Source organism: Lolium perenne, chromosome 6 (genome assembly GCF_019359855.2).
Source record: "Lolium perenne isolate Kyuss_39 chromosome 6, Kyuss_2.0, whole genome shotgun sequence".
NCBI lineage: Eukaryota > Viridiplantae > Streptophyta > Magnoliopsida > Poales > Poaceae > Lolium > Lolium perenne.
The window spans coordinates 183,684,754-183,692,217 of NC_067249.2; positions in this window are offsets into that span (position 1 = coordinate 183,684,754).

Here is a 7,464-nt window from a genome sequence, read left to right on the forward strand (position 1 = left end):
CGTGGCCCCTCTTCGTCTCTCCTTCGGACTTTTGGAAGCTTCGTGGAAAAATAGGCCCCTGGGCTTTGATTTCGTCCAATTCCGAGAATATTTCCTTACTAGGATTTCTGAAACCAAAAACAGCAGAAAACAGCAACTGGCACTTCGGCATCTTGTTAATAGGTTAGTTCCAGAAAATGCACGAATATGACATAAAGTGTGCATAAAACATGTAGATAACATCAATAATGTGGCATGGAACATAAGAAATTATCGATACGTCGGAGACGTATCAAGGTGCTGGCAGTAGGTGCTGATGGAGGTGTCGCCCTGGACGGTGTTGCGTAGCTCGTTGTTGAGGCTGGTGACGCGGCCGTCGATGTTGTCCTGGAAGAGCTGCCGAAGAGCCGACCAAAGGGCGGAAGCAGTGGCGGCGCTGCGAAAGACGAGATTGAAGATCTCGGTGGAGACGCGGGTGTAGATCCACTGGATGATGGCGAGATCGTCTTTGACCCATTGCGGATCATCAGGACGAGGCGGAACGGAGCCGTCAACATGCCCGCGAAGATTGCAGCGTCCTAGATGAACTTCAAACAAATGGCACCAATGGTAATAGTTATGAGCAGCAAGATCTAGTGTAATTGGGATGAAAGGTGTAACATCGGCTATTGTATCTGTGTAGGAGAGAGCAGAGGGAGGAGGGGCTAGCACGAGGGAGGTGGAGAGTTGGGAGGCAAGAGCTTTGGCTTTGGCGTTGATAAGGGCGTCGCGGCGCTCGAAGTAGCCGGGCGGCGGCGGCGGCTTGGGAGGAGGGGCCATACCCTAGATCGGATCGGTGTCTGATACCATGAAAGAATATGATTTGTCACATAATTGATGATTCATACGTTTGGTTTTACAGAGAATATATAGGGGCCAAAGCGGCTAACCCTAGCTTGAGACACAAGCAAAACTAAACCGACATATAATCTAACAAAAAGGTCGTGATGGATTTAGATTAAAAGGCAGTCGTACGTGATAGTTTTGGTGTAACGATGCGTACCCTTTCGGGCCATCGGTTGCATGTTATATAGGTAGGGAAAAGCCCCCTACGTGGCAGTACAAAGGAGGTACGTGTACGGTCGGAGTACTACTCCGTACACGTACACGTATACATAGCACATACACTAACATCCCCCCTTAATCTAAAGCGCGAGAGAGATTTAGATTATGCTTGAACTCTTGCAATCCTTTGTCTGGAAGGGCTTTGGTAAAGCCATCAGCAACCTGATCCTTGGTAGAGATAAATTTGATAGCAAGACGATTTTGAGCAACACGCTCACGAACAAAGTGATAGTCTATCTCAATATGTTTAGTACGAGCATGAAAAACTGGATTAGCTGATAGAAAAGTGGCACCTAGATTATCACACCATAGGCAAGGCTTCTCAAAGAGACGAACTCCAAGCTCACGCAGCAGAGCCTCAACCCATATCAACTCAGTGGTACCATTGGCCAAAGCTTTATATTCTGCCTCTGTACTTGACCTGGACACAGTAGCTTATTTTCTGGCATACCAAGAGACCAAATTAGGACCAATAAAAATGGCGAACCCTCCCGTAGAGCGCCGATCATCAATACAACCAGCCCAATCAGCATCTGAGAATGCACTGAGAAGGGTGGATGAAGACTTGCGAAAAGTAATACCAAGATTGACAATGTCCTTAATATAACGAAGTATACGCTTAACAGCGGTCCAGTGAGCAGTGGTACGAGCATGCAAATATTGACAAACTTTGTTGACAGAAAAAACCAAATCTGGGTGTGTGAGTGTAAGATACTGAAGAGCACCAACAATGCTTCTGTACTGAGAGCTGTCATCAGGGCCAAGAGGAGTAACTTCATGTAAGGATAACGACTCGGAAGAAGAGAGTGGTGTAGGTGCAGGTTTGCACCCAAGCATGCCGACCTTGGCAACCAAATCATGTGCATACTTCTCCTGAGTAAGCAAAAGAGCATCATGTGTGCGTTTAACTTCAAGACCAAGAAAGAAGTGAAGAGGTCCCAAATCCTTGATAGCAAAATGGACATTCAGATCTTTAAGAAGGATAGAGACTGCATGATCAGAGGAGCTGGTAGCAATAATATCATCAACATAGATAAGGACAAAAATAGTAACACCAGCTCGAGTGTAAAGGAACAGAGAAGTATCAGCCTTTGAAGGTGTAAAACCAAAATCCTGTAGTTTTGTACTCAGACGAGAGTACCAAGCCCGAGGAGCTTGCTTCAAGCCATAGAGAGCTTTATCAAGACGACATACATAATTAGGAGCATTAGGATGTGCAAAACCAGGAGGCTGCTTCATATATACTTCCTCTTCCAGAACACCATGAAGAAACACGTTCTTGACATCTAGCTGCCTGAGACACCAATTTCGAGACACAGCAATAGACAGAACAATCCTGACAGTAGCAATTTTAACAACAGGACTAAAGGTATCTTCATAGTCAATGCCATACCGTTGCTTGAATCCCTTTGCAACCAAACGAGCCTTGTAACGATCAATGGTACCATCAGCTCGTCGTTTGATACGATAAACCCACTTGCAGTCAATCAAATTTTTATTTGCACTGGGAGGAACAAGAGTCCATGTTTTATTCATCATAAGGGCATCATACTCATCTTGCATAGCAGCACGCCAATTGGAGTCAGCAAGAGCATCAGGCAAATTGTGAGGTTCACCTGTAGAAGCAAGCATACCATAGCGTACAGTACCGTCAGTATATTTCTTGGGCTGTCGTATACCTCTCTGAAGACGAGTACGCGGTCCAGGAGGCGAAGAAGATGGGGCAGGAGGCGGCACCACAGCATTGCTAGGCGCAGCAGATCCGGAGGGAGCAGCAGCAGGCGCGTGCACATGCGGGGAGGGGGGGCAGCGCCACGCGGCGGCTGCGGAATGGCGCGCGGGTGCTCCAGGACAGGCGACGGCACGGGAGGCGAGGGTGCACGCGGAGTGGCGGGCGCGGAGTGCGAGGACGACACGGGAGGCGAGGGCGGGGCGGGAGAATCCTCCTCGCTGTCAGCGCCGGCTGGAGAAGAAGTTTCTCCAGAATCTACCTCGGATTGCGCGCCAAGTTCGTCATTTTCTGTTGTTTCTTCAGCAGAGTGTTGGGAGGCATCCAAATCATCATTTTGCACAGGATTTTCAGCAGCATTTGTAGTTTCCTGCAGAGCGTCATACAAGGGAACAGGAACAGGCACAATAGGAACCAAGTGGTCATCAATATTTTGTGCACTCTCATTGGGTGTGGTAGTAGGAAGAAGGAGAATTTCGCGTTTGAGAAGGGCACCGGCGTTGGGATGCAAGGTGGCAAAAGGAAACACATGTTCATCAAAGACAACATCGCGAGAAATATAAACGCGACCAGTAGAAACATCTAAACATTTAACTCCCTTGTGGAGAGGACTATAGCCAAGAAAGACACAACGCGTAGAACGAAAAGCTAGCTTGCGTGTGTTGTAGGGACGAAGGTTGGGCCAACAAGCACAGCCAAAAGTGCGAAGGGCATCATAATTGGGAGTAACATGAAGGAGTCGTTCAGTCGGGGACTCCATGTTGATGACTTTAGTGGGAAGCAAGTTGATGAGAAATGTGGCTGTGAGAAAGGCTTCATCCCAATATTTCAAGGGCATAGATGCATTAGTTAACAATATAATGGAACCACCAGGAGCTCACCACAGCGTTTGAACGTTCTAAGCCGTTGGATCGGACAATCTAATGGTCTACGTATGTTTTCCCTTACCGAATCGGTACCATCTCGCGAACTCACATCTTACAGATTTTGTTGTACAGCCTTTTAACGTTCTAAAGGCCCATTTTCGTTGTAGGGCTTCTACTCTCAGGATTGTTCTAGGCCTTACAACATTGATTGGGCCCAAAAAAATACTGAACGGGTTTGGGCTTCCAGCAATTACCGGTTGCGTTCCTTGTTCCTTCTCCTTCGACCTCCTGCGCCGCCCACCAGTGGTACGCCTCCGCAGCTGTTTCTGGTCGCCCGCACCGGCATTCTTTTTTTTTTTGAGAAACACAGTACAAACGTAGGCGCTCACATACACGCGCATACACTCACCCCTATGAACGCACACACGCACACCCTACCCCTATGAGCACCTCCGGAAGACTGAGCCGGCGGATTGGATCTTGAAATTGACGAAGTCACCACAGGCGCCTCGCTGTCGACGGGAACGTCGCCTCCCACTGAATGAATATTCCGCCTTTATGAGACACACAGATGTCAAACCTGGAGTTTGAACTCTGGTGGGCTGGGGGTACAACCACCCTCCTAACCACCCAACCTGAGGTTGGTTCTCCGCACCGGCATTCTTTGTACTACTGCCACATCAAATCCTTCTCCCGCACGGACATCTCAACCCGTCGTTCGTCCTATTTCTTCCACCTTCTGTGATTAGTGTGGTTGACCTGTTTTGCGCGTCCGTTCTTAGTCCGCCTGAGGCGCCATGGTTCGTTCGCCAGCGCCTGCAAATCGCGCCCACAGCTGGACAACGAGATGAGGTTACCAACTTCACAAATTATTTTCGTATTTTACCTCAATTTGAACAGATTTTATTAGAATTATGGCAGATTAGTACAGTACAGTTGACCAATCTCCTCTCTCTTCGTGCTCCGCCGCCGGCAAATTTTGTATTCGTTGCAGGCCGTCGGCTGGACTCCTTCAACGGGGTCGATCGAAATCGGAGGCCCATGTACTGAATGCGAACAACATGATGGCGGCGTCACCGATTTGGCCTTCGCTAGCTGATGCGGAAGAGAGACGCGAAAAGTCTTTCCATCGAAACGTCGCGGATGAAGTAGTAAAGCATCCGTTTCTCATTGCCTTTAATGGATTTTGATGAGCTCCGCCGGCCACGGATTGTGGAGATACGTTACTGTCTCGCTCTCGCTGCTTACTCCTGCCTATATATTGTTCATATTTTGGGTAGATTTTCGGGCGCAGCAGTCCTCTCTTCCTCCCAGCGATTCTATTTTGTTCAATGTTCTTCTAAATGTTGTTCTCAGTTTCAAGGTGCCAATCGGTGGATGTTTTCATTCTTATTCCGGTAAGTTTCTTCGAGAAGCTCCTAGGTCTTTTTGATATGTTGGATCGGGGAATTATTCACCTAACAGCTCGCAATAAGCACCGTGCTTTCCAGCTCTCCTCCAGTTTGCTGGTTTCTCGTGGACTTAATTTAGTCTCGTGGTTTCTCATACCCTTTGCTGCTTCATGCGACTTAAATTAGCGTGATGGCCACTTCCAGGTCGCCACTACTATAGAGTCTAGACACAGGTTCGCCGCCCATATCGGTGATCCTACTGGATGCCTCTTGGCTCCAGTTGCTGTCCCTGCAACCAGTTCACCGGCGCCCTCGTGCCATCGACGTCGTCTACTGCCACCGGCTGCTTCCCCGTCTCGGTACACCATACATGTTACCTGTTGAAGATCTATTTTTTTTGAATGAAATCAAGATCTATATTGCGTAGGTGTAGACATGCTTTTGGTTTTGCCCTTTAGTACGAGATAGGTACACTTTCGCAATTTGAACACCATGGATGGATAGTATCAATTGGATACTGTAGGACACGAGTTCACGTTCAGGACTTCAGGCTGATTTCCAATGCAAGGGAATTTAAGTTGTAAGACATTCCATTTTTATGTTCGTTTTTTGTAGATTATTGCATAATCTCTGTTTAGCAAATATTATTGCATAGTCCAAGTCTTCATCACCTCCCATGGATGGCACTGCTGATCTGACAGTGTTGTGGAATACTCATGTAGTTGAATTTCAGTATACTCTACACCCACGAGAAGAAACTCCTATTTTCCACTCTATTCCTGGATGGACGAAGGATAGAAGACTGCTCTGGTTTAGGCGGCAAGTTGCCCGTGATCCCATTCGCCGTGCACCCGATTCATTGCCAAGGTTTGTCCTGATACTGTTAGTATATTTTATGGTTTCTTCGATCAATTAGGAATAATTAATCCGATGAGATGATGTTACTGGTTTCGACCATGTTTGCCTGTTTATCCATGCTCTTCTATTCTATCGCAGGCTTTATCATAGCTATTCACTCATGTTCTTAAGTTCTTGTGAGAAGTTCTATGTACAATTTGATCTGAGCTCACACATGGTTGTATTAGTAATTGAGTTATATAGATATGCTACATTGAGAAAACCATAACATTCTCATGTGTAATTATCTTGAAATCATTTACATGCCCTTATGCTATGGTGTATTTGCAATGCACGTTCTGATATTTATTTTTGAAGTTGGATTGGATACATTTTTTGTGTACATGCTATGATATTTGATGTCAGTTAATCTGCCCCGCCTATATTTTCTCACTTTTCAAACCTTAATTTTTTTATGCTTTCAGCTTTCATAAGATATTTGTTTCAAGAATAGAACTTAAACAAATTATTCTTTGTCTACACTTTTATATATATTAAAGGACAAATAATTACACGGCCAGACTATTTCGTATGATGTGGCTAGCTTAGTTTTTTATATGGTGAATAGTGCATCTGTTATTCTTTTGAAGTTCCGTTATGTTTGTAAATTATATCTTGACCTATCCATAATTAACACATCTTCTAGGTTTTGCAAGAGAACTTGGTGGAGTTAAAGGGCATTTTAGGCTGACGAATGCAGTGGAAGTTAACCATGATGGCTGGAGGCAAGTTATTCCAATATCTTTTTTTTGATTTGAAATAATTTTCTACCAATGTTAACTGCTTGCTTTTTTGCCACTAATGCTGATCTCTGAACAAAATTATGACCATCGAATGAGCCCCCCTTACCAAAATCTATGGGGCTTTGTTTCAAGCACTAACCCAAATGTGCAAGTTCAAATGACATCAGAGGTATCACAACAGCACCTATCAAGCAGTACCTCCTAAGTATTACTAAAGGTGAGTTTTTGTGCAAACAACATTACCTCCATTTTGATGCATATTCATTCCCAAAGCATCAGCTTACTCTAATTAAGCACCAACAGTGAAAGATGTGAAGTTAGGCTTTATTTGTTTAAGTATGAAAAATGAAATCTGAGTTATTGTCAACTTTCCAAAGCATCTGCTTTCTCCTTTCCAGTTTTGCAAGATAAGCAGGCATTAGCTTTGTGATAGTACAGGTATAATAAGGAATAGTATAGCAAGTTCTGTATTCAGTTAGTTCTGTCATGTATTATTGTCAACTTACACCTTTGCCTGCGGGAGAAGTACCTCAACCTAAAAATTTGATATTTGCATCATGCCATGCTTTGTCCTATTGTACGAAAGTATGCTCAGCATTTTTTTTAAAGGGGTCTAAACTGAGAGTTTCTCTTTTTGTTTTTTGTTTTTTGTTTGAGAGTAGCTTATCACGTGTACCACGCGATACTGAGGTTTTCTCTTGATACTACATTAACATGGATTCTATTTGGTTGGAAAACCAGAAAGTAAAGCTGTT